Here is a 14,281-nt window from a genome sequence, read left to right as displayed (position 1 = left end):
GCCCGTAGTTTCCTACAGTGCTTGTGCGCTCCTGTAGTCCTCACTGTGCGTTCCCATGGCTCAGTCTTCTGCATTGCCGACCAACTGAAGAGTGCCACCCTGTGGCTAAATTGTCATAAAAACATTGCATGATGTTTGATATGATTTGACGTTAACAAGCAACTTTTAAACTAGACAAACGCTACAATGTTTTGTTATCCTTATCACTTGACGGTCAATGAGTTTGGTTCTTTCCCTGTTTCTACATATTGCTTCATAGATTGGTCACACGGTTTTACCCAGTTAACATTCAATATTTCTAATGTAATGTAGCCAGAGATTACCAAGGACATCTCAGTATTCCATGACACAAACAAAACGTATGCGGGATCACATGACCAACCTATAGCAAGGTCTTGTATGCCTCAAGGAATCTGCCAACTCTCCTCTCAGGGTGAAAAGTGTCTGGCTTTGACAGTCGCTTATGAAGCAAAATGAAACAAGACCACAGCGAGTAGACCAGCAATAACAAGTCAAGGCCACTTACATATGATTTATAACCATTTACTTAGCTGTAATCCGTCTAGCGTCTGAGGGAAAAAAGCTAGAAATGTACATAGCACTCTGTTACTTTGACAGTAATCCATCTCCTGTGCTAAAGTGAACAGTGTTTCATTATGGCTAAATTGCTTTACAATATTTTTGGGTTTTTTTTCGTTTTTTTGTGTGCAAAATCTGGTGGGCGAGACTGGTGAATTGTCCATGATTCACTTATAATGAAAGATAAATTTAAAGCAGGTAAATATAGTGTGTACAATCAGCCTACATTACCACATTTGTGGCTCCCATAACAAATGGACAAATATCAATTGTTCATTATTGCTCATGCAATAATAATAAATGCTGCAATTTAAAGACGACCGCTATAGCTCTGTGTCTGCGGTCAACTTCTGACTACACAAACAGACTCCCATCTAACCCGGTTGCCGTGTTACAGTTCTGAATTGCGGATCCCGATCGAGGCAGGGCTTATAAGGAAGAAATGGGGGCGTGTCTTGTTTTAGGCCCACCCCTAACCTATGTAATGGAAGAATTACATGCCTAGAGCCGCAGTTTCCTATCAGGAGGAGGTGTTTCCAAGACTCTTCATCACACAATACTGAAATCCACTGCAGTAATGTAATAAGAAGCAAAAAGTAAAGTCTGATAAACAATATAAACATCTCGGGCCTGAGTCATTAAGGAGAGTAAAGCATAAAAAAAGGAGTAACTTTGTATCTGGGCAAAACCATGTTACATTGGAGGGGGAGGTAAATATAAAATTTGTGGACAGATTTATAGTTGGGGGTAGGGCATGTCCTAGATCAACTTTAAATTTCAGTGTACAAATAAAACTATTACGTATTTGTGTGCTAGATGAAAAAACAGCCAGTATTTAACTGATGTGCAAAATAATAAACTAATTTGCACCCCTTGCATTGATTAACATGGTTTGTCCCAGAGAACATTTACTCCTTTTTTTCCTTTACCTTCCTTAATGACTCAGGCCCCTCAGGTACAGAACCTGTCATATATACATTCAGTATAAGAAGATGCCATATTGTATTTTAGATTTACCGGCTCTTTCAGTTGTTTGCCACTGTATGGATGTTATTGACCTCATTGAAAGCTACATCTGCTATCAGCTGTTTTAGCACTGAAACTTTGCTTGCAGACTCCTGAGGGTATATTTACTAAACTGCGGGTTAGATAAAGTGGAGATGTTGCCTATAGCAACCAATCAGATTCTAGTTATTTATTTAGTACACTCTACAAAATGTCAGCTAGCATCTGATTGGTTGCTCTAGGCAACATCTCCACTTTTCAAAACCGTTTAGTAAACATACATCCTAGGGTTTCCATGTGTCCCTGTTTTCTAGGACACCCTTTTTTCCACCAGTAATCTTTATCTGACAATGCTTATTTTCCCATAATTCATATTCCTGATGCACCCAAAATAACAACAAAACTGTCCCATAAGAAATGATGAACAAGCTGCTTACTAAATATGTGCTTCATTAACTCAGGGGTAGGGATCAGCTCAATAGTTTATATGCTGGGCTGAGCTTGAGAGAGGTTTCGCTCATTGGCAGGTAGGACACCAGTTCAGGCATGCAAAGAATTCAAGTGCAGAATGGAAACGTTTAAAGCAAAAGTAAACACGTTAAGCTTTTAACTGAAACATCCAGGATCATTAATAAAGAGATATATATATATATATATATATATATATATATATATATATATATATTTATACACACACCTCAGTAGTATGCATACAGAGGTCACGTCCAGAAAAAGGAAAGAGCAGAGGACATTACTTTTTGATTATTATGACATTATTGTAGTGAGTTACAATACTGTGCGATGAAGCAGCAAATGTTCTAAGAGCCTGGAAGGTGTTTCACTCAGATGGGAAACTGCATCTCTAGGCACGTAATTCTTGTGTTACATAGGTTAAAGTCAATTACTTACACTCCTTTATAAGAGGTCACCTAGACTGCCAGGTGTACGGTCTAATTTATATGTCTGTGGTGTATAGATTCCTTTGTGTGTGTTGTAAAAACTGTCCTAAGGGAAGGATCTGTATTACGTAAAAATAGAAGAGAAACAGGATTAGTGCGGATGTTGTATGAACTGTAGCTATAGAACTATACATAAGAAATGCACATTACCGGGACTATCCTGTGCAGGGTCATGCATAAAATCTGCATCATATCTGCATAATTAAAGCTTGTATTGCTGGTACAATTTACTGCAATAGAAAAGATATGCATCACAAGCAGGGCCGGTGCTAGGGCTTTCGGCGCCCTAGGCAAAACACCCCCCCTTCCTGACCCGCCGCGCGCCCCCCCCCCCCCCCCCCCCGCCGAACACAATAAATAAATAAATAATTAAATAAATGATTAGATTTTATTTACCTGGTCTGTAGATGCACCTATCTTCCACTTCTCTCCGCTGACTAGATTTTCAAATCTAGTCAGCGGCAGCGGCGCCCTGCAGGTCCCGGCGCCCTAGGCAACTGCCTAAGGTTGCCTAATGGGAGCGCCGGGCCTGATCACAAGAAGGAACATTCTCTGTAACATACTTGCCAACTCTCCCGGAATGTCCGGGAGACTCCCGAAATCCGGGTCGGTCTCCCGGACTCCTAGGAGAGCAGGCAAGTCTCCCGCATCCGGCAAATACCTGGCCAAAATAATGCAATTTGCGGTGAATCGTGTCATGTTGGCCCCGACCCCCGCATCAAAACATAATTTCTGATGCTGGGGGCGGGGCCAAAATGACACGATTGACAGCGCCCCGCCCCCTCCCACCCTCTAGTAACGACCCCTGTTCGGGATCTCCCGGACTTCAGTGCCTAAAAGTATGTAAGAGTGAGCAAAGCAAGATATATAAAGAGTCAGAGATTACATATACGAGATTCATTATTTACAATGCTCAAATGAAGGGTAGATGTGGATCTGATTACCCCCCCCCCGACCCACCTGATGTAATATTCTTTGCATTGGGGAGTTTCAGAAGGATGCAGGGGGGCCTACATTGTACTTGGCGATATTTTCTGTTACCCTTCCGGATGGGAGATGAGCTGTGACTGAGGAGTGAGGGCGTCGATTTGCAACGTTTTGGTACTGCCCCCATGACAATAAGAACAATCAGTTAATTTCATTTGGTGGGGCCAAGATGACACTAATCCTGTGGTGAGGCCCTATCCTGCCCACTTCACTAGAAAGTGGTCAGGATGCCAGAGAATATCCTGCACTTCCGGAAGTCCGGGAGACATACCCAAAATTCGGGAGTCTCCTGGAAATTCCAGGAGAGTGGGCAAGTATTCGCTACGTAGATATCCCCTGTTCCTCATTACTTCAGTGCCAGTTCACTTGTAATGATGACTCAATACCTGAAATATTATGGGTGTTATTATTTCAAGTGATCTATCAATACAAAAGTGAAAGGGAGATTTGGATGTGGCCCACCGGGTGCAAATATATAAAAAAATAAAATAATATTATTATTATCATCATCATCACCATTTATTTATATAGCGCCACTAATTCCGTAGCGTTGTACAGAGAACTCACTCACATCAGTCCCTGCCCTATTGGAGCTTACAGTCAATATTACCTAACACATACGGTCAGACGGACAGAGACACACACACACACAGACTAGGGTCAATTTGATAGCAGCCAATTAACCTACCAATATGTTTTTTGGAGTGTGGGAAGAAACCGGAGCACCCAGAGGAAACGCACGCAAACACGGGGAGAACATACAAACTCCTCACAGATAAGGCCATGGTCGGGAATTGAACTCATGACCCCAGTGCTGTAAGGCAGAAGTGCTAACCATTAGCCACCATGCTAAGTATATTTCTTAGGGATGCAATAAATCCAATATTAGGCAAGAATCAAGTCAGACCAAAAATATTAATTTAGTGTGATATTAGAGCACATGACTTAGATGACTTATGTCCAAAAAATTATAGATCTAACATAAATATTTAGACTGCTAGTGCTTTACAAATGAAAGTTAAGATTTGGTTCGATATTCGCCAGGATCCTAAAATATGGATTTGGACTACTACTACTGGTACTAAAACTACTACTACTACAATAATAAAAATAATAATAATAATAATAATAATAATAATAATAATAATAATAATAATAATAATTTATTATTATTATTATTATTATGATTATTATAATTAAACTAATATAAAAAATGATTGCAGGGAATGGACTTGAACAACAGTCCCTGCCTCCTTACATCCTCTACTTAGCACAAGATCATGTCACCTATTCTACATGAAACAGATTTTCAACCCTTTTCCTCCTAACTCTGACCCAAATAACAGGTGATTTCCAGCTATGTAAAGTTAGCAAAGTTACTAGGATAATTAACATCTTTTCAAACTAAAATGTAAACATTGGTTCATGGGAGCTAGAACGTCTCCACACTTTGAGTAAACTACACATATTTTTCACATATCACATATCAACCGTTCCCAACATTTACAATAAAATAAAAATAGGACTCATAAGGAAACAATTCAATTCACCTTGACCACACCCCAATCTGCCAACTCAATGCCACAGAGTGCACCAAGTCAGACCCTCAATCTACCTTGGCATGCCCACAATCAGCAACCCATGTCCGAATTTGCTCCTTATGAAATTAGGAACTGCCCTGCCACAGTTGGAGAAGTATGTTTATGCCTTTTTCTGAAAGTGGCATAAGGCTGAGTAAAATAGAACGTTGCAATTATTTTATTAGGACTGTTAAATATGATTTTTTGTTAAGGCCTCATAAGGCCTTTGTTCAGCCATTTTATTGTAACTTGTATAGAAATATTATTTGCTAGAAGAGATTATTCATTTTTCTGTTAACTTGCAGTTTTGCAATATGTGAGCCTATGGCCTTGAAGTTGAACTAATAGGGAACACCTGAATAATGTAACCAGTTATGAAAACAATAATGAGCTTCATATCCAGCTGGTAGTATGGGAACTGTATCCATGGTGTTGCACATAGCATATCTCCAAGTCCCCTTGAGATAAGAAATAATAGGCTCATCTGTCCTTAGAAGGGGGAGAAAAGTAAACACCTCAAGAATACGTGAGAAAGTTAATCAGTAGCGCTTCTCATAAACTAGTGGTATAAACTATTGTATGCATATGACGTAGGATTCATTTATTCAGTAGCCTATAAAAACCTGTATCTTTGTATCAATAAACTAGAGAATATTCCTTGTATACAGAACTTGGTCTGTGTCAATTCTCTCCAGCTGATTGAAGCGCTTCCAGATATACTTGACACCACAGGCTGACTTGGGTCAGAATTTTAGATCTAACAACTTGGAGGTCGCCACAGAGATTCGCTGTCCAGCAGGCTACAAGACAGACAACGGAGGTTTCCCAGCACATTGAACCCCAACATCCGCGGTCAGTAGATTTCTACTCGTTGGTCTTCCTAGTCTGGGTCACCTCATGTCTGTCTGAGGCACCTGACACGCGAATTTGTGAGTCTCAAGTATCATCTGATTAATATAATACAGTATTAACCCAATTTGTTTACTGTAATTGTATTGTTGATTAGATTTTTGAAAGATGATTGAATTTTGAGTGCATGTGTTTGTACCTATGTATGATGTATAAAGCATAAAAGTCACATAAGACATTGATCAAAGAAGCATGTAATGGAATAGAGGGATTTAGAGAGTTATTGTTTTGAACATTGAGTGAACATTTTAGACACCATCCCCAGAGGTATATCAAAGAAGGGAGATTCTGTAATCTGCCCAAATTGTGTAAGAGAGATTTCCAAAAGACCTTCGTCCCAGATACTGTCAAAGAAGCTATTTAGCACGGACATCCAGTACAAGGAGTCCACAGAACGGGACGTCCAGTGCAAGGACAACCCACAGAAACTAGATAAGAGTCCCGATTTGGACTCAACAGAATACTGTCAATACGAGTAATATAGATAGTAAACAAATGACAGCAGCTCCCTCATAGATATGATGCACAAAGACTAAAGGAAATGGGGGAGTAGAAGGTCTGCAGGGAATTTTTCAAGAAAGCGGGGATAGCCAAAGATATGTGTGGATGAAGAAACAAAGGTGTTGCAAGTGGTAATGTGACAAGAACAAAGGGGTATTGAGATCAAACCCCAAGAGATTGTTTGAGGTGGCACAGGAAAGTTAAGAGATCTGAAAAGTCGAAATATATGTGGATATGCTAAATGCATCGGAAGCTGAATAATGAATCAAGTAGGTTGTATATTATAAATGTATGTTTGATCCTGTGCAGCTGAATAAGTGAAATGTGCCCCTCCCTTATCCTGTGTAAATGATTTCAGTGTGTTGAGATAAGAAGCACACTGTTTTTTGTTTTTTGACAATGTATGTAAAATTGAAAAAATGTGTCCGGAGTGCTGATTGATGATAACATGTTGAAGCTAACTTGTATTTAGTGTAATGCTGGGACTTGTAGTTCCACAGCAGTAGGCTGGAAGATGTCAGTTAAGTTTTCTTTCTCTGTATGTGAGTTTTGTCTCCGTCTTACTGCGTGTGAGAGAGATCCGTGATAATTCACATTGTTTGTTCTCTGTCTTAGTGCTCTATAAGGGAGATGTTTGATTTACTTTAAATCACAATGTTTGTCTGTCTTGTCCGTTTTTTACAAGAGACATGTTTCAAGGTTGAAAAAGTTGTACATTCATTGCTTAATGATAAGCTTTTAAAAAGATACAAAAGAAGTTTTAAAATGTTTGGTCCGATTGCACGGACAAGATTGTAAATAATGTACATTATCATTATAAGTACTAGTGTCAGAACAAAGCTGGCTGGGATCCAACAAGCCGTTTCTGTATTTGAACAAAATAATTTTGTTTCTGAAGTTCAGAAATATAGCTTTCTCTTTAATGAAGTTGAGAATTGTGGGAGTGAGCTTACATGCTGTTTTTATCTGTGTTAAAATGGCGCTGATGAATGTTCTCAGAAATCAGGAGGGTTTGTTATGCCTTTAAAGAAATGTTACGAGATAAAATGTCGTCTGTGAGCGAGACTTAAGTGAATATATTTTTACTTTGAACACGAAAATCACAGAATCTAGAAATATGTGTGAATATTTGGTCACGGGAGAGAGATTTTGTTGAGAAAATGTTGAATGATTTACAGACACAATGTATTGTGTCTAACGAGAGTACTCTGATTTATGAGACAGTGCTGCTTTTAAAATGGTTGAATACTTGGAACCAAGATTCCAGATTGAATGTTTCTAAACCCGGAAATTTAATTAGTGTCATTTAAAAGGGCTGTACTAAGAGATGATAAGAAAGGAGTGGCTTTGAACACTCGCCCAGGTCTCATCACTTTGACATTCTCTATTTGTGAAATTAGGGACTGCCCCTTTGAGGAAATCAAGGCATGGAACGCATAGCGTCACAGTTAAGCTTTTAGCAGCTGTTCACTGGTTACCTGATAACAGTATACACGCATGTTACAGTTACAGTAATTCCTAGTAAATAAATGTTAATCTCTATGCAAAAGTTTTTTTATTCACAGGTCTCCAGCTGCAAAGACCCATTAGGCAATCCAGATTGCATTGATTTAACTTCCAATGCACCATCTTTGCACCACAACAAACATAAGTATAAACTAATGAAGGATTTAAATAACGTAAACTCTTCTGAGTAATGATTACCTTGTTTTGGAAGAGATATTAGAGTTTATGTGCTATTCGCATAGCAAATGCATGAACTAGGTGGTTTTTCTGTATGTGCAGAAAGCAAAAGGTTTTTATTTGTATCCTCATTACAGTTTTGAGTAAATCAGTGTTTGTAAAGACATTTACTGCCCTTATTTACTGTGCTATAATTGTCATATACTGTAAATAATTCTTTTTATTGTGGGTATGGTAATGCATTGATGGGAATTCTATATTTTTACAGAAATGAAAAAGATTTAAGACTTTAAGAGCAATTGTATGTGCTCCTGCATTAGCACTTCTGGATCATAGCAAGCCATTTATACTCTCCTCTGAGCAGAACCAAATGTTTAACCAATTTTAAGCTGAAATAACTTCAGCGCCAGCACTGGCTTTGCCAGATTATGACAAGCCTTTCACATTATTTTGTTATGAAGTCAGTGCACATGTACAAGGAGTACTGACACAAATACATGGTCGCAAGCTAAGGTCACTTGCATACTACTCTGCTTTAGTGCTTGAAAAGAGTATAGATATTGTGCTAGGACACCCAGTTACCTTAACGGTATCGTACGTTGTGACAGAAACCAAGCACAAGCAAAACATTTGTTACCGGCCAGATTTACTAAGTATGAAGATATACAGCACAAAGGACATTCCCTCCTATTGTGAAATGAGTGACATATAACACTTGCCGAGCGCACTGTGTATTTTCTTCCTCCCTTTCCTTTTTTATTAGAAGAAAAAAAAAAAAAAAAGGAAGCACAAGAGGCCCCAGAGCCTCTCATGTTCACAGATATATGTTAAGACCTTCAGACAAGGGGAATCTGAGTAAACTGTATTTTAAGTTTTTTAAAGGTCCAAGGGAGACCAGAGAGGGGAGTTCATTGATATTAGCAGGAGGAATATAGATTGCACGTTATTTTCCTTTGCTGTGCGCTGTAGATGTGTACTAGACTAGAAAGGAAAGCCAAGTTTGGAAGAACCAGACTCAGGCCCATAGTAATGTATAGATCATTATACATAATTAGAAAATTCTAATATGAAAGTTTAACCCAACCAAATAAAGAAAAGAGCAACCCATGACTACAGGGGTTTACACCCAATGCAGGAATGTGTTTGTGAGTATTGTGGCCCAACACATTATTATATACACTAATAGAACTGATGATGTGGCTTATTAACAGGTTATTTAAGCTAAGTGTTTCTCTTCCAGAAGAATTAAAGTTACCACATCTGTCTTAACCGTTGTACTGTACACTCCATCTAATGAGTGTAAACTTTGTGGAACTCAGAAACCAAGAACCTTTTCCTTGGATTCCACATGCTCCTTACTGAAGCCTATCCTAATGAAGTAGCACTGCTTACTCCCAGTAACGTTACACTTAAGCAGTGCACAATGTTGAATCCTGCTGCCTTATTGCAGCAAGTTTCAAAAGATGGGAGAAGTACCTGTATATATTGGGGTTACCCTAGGGATTTGGGGGAATTCCATTCCAGCTTGAACAGAAAGAAAGAAAAAAAAAAAATGCAAACAAAATTTTTCTGAACATGATTGCATAGAACTAATGAAACAAGAATCTCTGGTTTTATCTCACATTAAAGATAAACCAATACCAGATGCAGACATCACTCTTTTTGTAGATGGTTCACACTATCACATAGATCCTGTCCCGTATACAGGGTGTGCTGTAACCACACACACAGAAATAGTGATACAACAGACTCTACCGAGTCACATGTCAGCACAAGAAGCTGAACTAAAGGCCCTGACACTTGCATGCATATATGCAAAAGGACAAAGAGTAAATATTTACACTGATTCAAGTTATGCATTTGTAATTGCGCATGATTATGGCCCTGTATGGAAAAGTAGGGACCTTATGGGTTCAGCAAGCAAACCAGTCAATATGATGAACATACCAGGGCACTGTTCACTGCATTCCAGCTGTCCTCCAAACAGTGATGAAGGTGAAGACACACACAGAGATACTACCCCCGAAGCTAAGTGAAATAGACCAGGCCGCACGAGAAGCCGCCATAGCCCCAGTACCCCAAGGGGAGTCTATTTACATGGTGACCCCCTGACCCCTGTTTGACCAGAGCACACTCCAACTTATGGAAAGACAAGCAACAGAAAATAAGAAAAAGACTTGGGCAATACATGGAGCACTAGAAGTGCAAGGAGTGGTGTAAAGGTCAGCGTTTGTGTCTGCCAAAAGTAGTTTATCCCATTATGGCCAATATAGCACACGAGAAAGTGCATCTGGGAAAAGATGCTATGGTTGTACTCACTAGCAGCTTATGGATAGTACCAGGGTTCGCCCAAGCAGCACAGTCGTTAGTGGCAGAATGCCTAGTCTGTGCACAAAGTAACCCGAGTAAGTCTGTCCTATGGAAAAGCACACCCCAGACATAATATCCCTATAAGAGGATACAGATAGACTTTATAACTTCCCAAATGCTCGGGCTTTGAGAATGTGCTTGTCTGTGTCAACTTCTTTAGTCACTGGCTGGAGACATGGCTGTATAGAAAAGCAAATGCTAAAGCATTAGCCAAGAAAATTGCGAATGAGGTAATCTGATGATATGGTGTACCAGAGGTCATTGTAAGTGACAGAGGGATACACTTTACGGGGCAAGGATTCCAGAAACTATCACACCCCCTACAGATCCCAAAGTTCAGGATGTATGGAGAGCCTTAATGGTACACTGAAATTGAAAATGCAGAAAATAATGGCTGAAACAGGTCTGCCATGGATCTCATGTTTACCTGCACTCAGTAAAAAATACTGCTAGGAAAGACACAGGTTTAACACCATATGAGATATTGTTTGGCACAGCAAACAGAACAGGCTGTTATTTTCCATAGCAACTACACCATGTATATAGTGATTTGTTGAATTATGTTGCCTTATTATAGAAACAACTAACTGAAATACATGGTCAAATATTCTCCTCCATTGCAAACCCTAATTTTGATACAGGTACCCATAAACTGCACCCTGGGGGGCTGGGTGGTCGTGAGAAAGCACATCAGGAGAAGTCTTGAACCCAGATACAAGGGTCCTTATCAAGTCCTGTTGACGACTCCCATGGCAGTGAAAGTACAGGAAAGAGACACCTGGATTCACGCATAACACTGCAAAGTCTTCAAATCAGGGGAGTCTTGTTCTGATAAATAGAAATGACTGTCTCATTGTATTGATATGTCTTGCCAGAATAATTGTGACTGAAGTAGGGATTAAGGCCTCCCTAACCCAGTATGAAACAGACAGTTAAGTGACATATTGCCTATGCCACTGTGAGAAACATATGGGAAGGAGTGCTCAACAATTTGCACTCATAGTAGAGTAAACTCTGAAAATGTCTTTGTGCAGATGCATAACCTCATTGGTAAAGTTGTCAGTAATGATTCATGTTGGATATTGGAAATATTGGCATTAGTAGCAAATGGTTTTGCAATCCTGTTGATCGTATAGGTGATAATGAAACTAAATATATGGCTGATTAAGAAGTTACTGACACTTGATTGTTGTCTCTCCAAAAAGGGAACCACTGAAAATCCCGAACCTCTGATGATCACAGAAATTACTTCTGAAACCTGACCAGACTATGAGTGTCATGAATTATTTGGACTAGCAAAGCCAAAGAACTGCAGAGTTTGCAACAAGAAACTACTAAAGATTGAACAAAGGACATGCAAGGCCTGCAGAACTACTATAGACTCATTAACTACCTACTAAGAAACCATCTTTTAAGAAACCATCTTCTAAGAAACCATCTTTTCTAGACATGGACATTTGCCAAAATGCATCTCCTCATAAATCAAGTTAGGACAGGGAGGATCACAGGCTTATTAGTGGGGGATGAGTTGACAGATTCCTAAGGGGACCAACTCTATGCATGTGGCCTCCTACATGTGTATAAGTACCTGCTTATTAAGAATGTGGTTCTATAGATAGGATTAGGTAGGTAGGAGGAGAAAGGGTCGAAAATTGAATAAAAGATGGGAAATGTTAAATATGATTTTTTGTTAAGGCCTCATAAGGCCTTTGTTCAGCCATTTTATTGTAACTTGTATAGAAATATTATTTGCTAGAAGAGATTATTCATTTTTCTGTTAACTTGCAGTTTTGCAATATGTGAGCCTATGGCCTTGAAGTTGAACTAATAGGGAACACCTGAAGAATGTAACCAGTTATGAAAACAATAATGAGCTTCATATCCAGCTGGTAGTATGGGAACTGTATCCATGGTGTTGCACATAGCATATCTCCAAGTCCCCTTGAGATAAGAAATAATAGGCTCATCTGTCCTTAGAAGGGGGAGAAAAGTAAACACCTCAAGAATACGTGAGAAAGTTAATCAGTAGCGCTTCTCATAAACTAGTGGTATAAACTATTGTATGCATATGACGTAGGATTCATTTATTCAGTAGCCTATAAAAACCTGTATCTTTGTATCAATAAACTAGAGAATATTCCTTGTATACAGAACTTGGTCTGTGTCAATTCTCTCCAGCTGATTGAAGCGCTTCCAGATATACTTGACACCACAGGCTGACTTGGGTCAGAATTTTAGATCTAACAGGACATACATATGTTGATTTTATTTATTGGTTTGTTATGATGCAGCTCTGAGTGTTTGAGTTTGGTGTTTTGTATGCAGATCCGTTCAGTTGCTGAAAGCATTTAGAAACTTATTAAATACAAGATAACACCATATAACAATACCAAATATATTGTAACTGAAACTTTTAATTGGCACAAGCTGGAATGTTATGCACATTTAAACTTATATAACCAATTGAGGATAGTTCTCTCTTTTTTGCTTTTCAACAGCATTTACAGTATGTCATCTGTACAATTAATTTGGAATTTCCACTTTCTTGCAGAGACAACATTAATAAGCAATGGAGCAGTGACCAGGGGTTCTATACCAGACTTTAAATTAGGTAGTTAATAAGGAAAGGATATACTGTGTTTGGTAATAACAATAATACTACAGTGGATATAGAAAAGTCAGTATTGCTGCTGGATAAAGGAGTCGCTTTTTTTTGCCCTAGAGCTTTTTCTTGTCTTTTGACCCCTCATTTTCTTTACCGACCAGGTGCAAGAGACACCTGTCATTTCACAGTGTTCCGCCCTACAGTCATAAATAAAGATGAAGACGTTCTTACCACTTCCATGTCTCTGTTAGTCTTTGCTTTTTAATGTAAACTGCAGATAGGATGAGTAATGAGAAACACATTAAAGAGGACATCTGATTGTCATCATCATCATCAGCTATTTATATAGCGCCACTAATTGCGCAGTGCTGTACAAAGTACTCACTCAGAGAACTGTACAGAGAACTCCACTAAGGTTGGGCAACATATCTCTTGCTCCCTATTGTTCTGGATGGTATACCACGGGAGTGCACAATATAATTTAGAATTCAGGAGCTGGTCAAATCTAGACACCAGCAGGATATTTTAAGGAGCTAGGGAAGACGTGCATTCATTGATATTAATAGTAATGACTCCATACCTCCCAACATTTAGAATCCTTAAAGCGGGACAAGATAAGCCCTGCCCACATTCCACTAAAACCCCGTCCACAAAATGTCCCATTTTATCAAAACTCCACCCCCCTTCCCGTTAACCCCCTGCTCCTATTGCGGTCCGCAAATTAGGATGTCCCTAAAAAATCTGAACCATTGGGAGGTATGTGACTCCCAAAAGGGGAGTTTAAGCAGTCATATTTAGGAGCATTGGCTACCTGACTCTAGAACAGGTTTGGAATATAAAATTGTACTTACTAGGCCACTTTTAATGTTCTAATATCCCACCCAACCCAAATTAACACAGAACACATTGTAGCATTTCCACCTTGTTCCCTAAACGGTCTATAAAATAAAGTAAAGTAATGCAATCTAAGAGTAACCAGAATGATGATTTTTATGCTGGTAGACAAACATAAGAAAAAAGTAAAAAAAAAAGGAGGAAACAATTTTCAAATGTGACGTGTACACGCTGCACACAAATTAGAATGTACAATCCAATGTTTGTTA

General features: G+C 39.0%; 1 protein-coding gene and 1 long non-coding RNA gene across 2 annotated transcripts in view; one reads left to right on the top strand and one right to left on the bottom strand.

Annotated features, from left to right (window-relative positions):
- The window catches only part of FREM2 (FRAS1 related extracellular matrix 2), a 176,312-nt gene that overhangs the window by 140,847 nt on the left and 21,184 nt on the right, over nt 1-14,281 (bottom strand). The gene's annotated exons all lie outside the window — the stretch shown is intronic.
- LOC142140991 (uncharacterized) lies at nt 8,214-12,726 on the top strand. Its single transcript, XR_012688596.1, has 2 exons — nt 8,214-8,716; nt 9,430-12,726. It is a non-coding gene; the product is annotated as an uncharacterized LOC142140991 (long non-coding RNA).

This window comes from Mixophyes fleayi, chromosome 2, assembly GCF_038048845.1.
Source record: "Mixophyes fleayi isolate aMixFle1 chromosome 2, aMixFle1.hap1, whole genome shotgun sequence".
Classification (NCBI taxonomy): domain Eukaryota; kingdom Metazoa; phylum Chordata; class Amphibia; order Anura; family Limnodynastidae; genus Mixophyes; species Mixophyes fleayi.
This window is presented reverse-complemented; position numbering and strand designations above follow the sequence as displayed.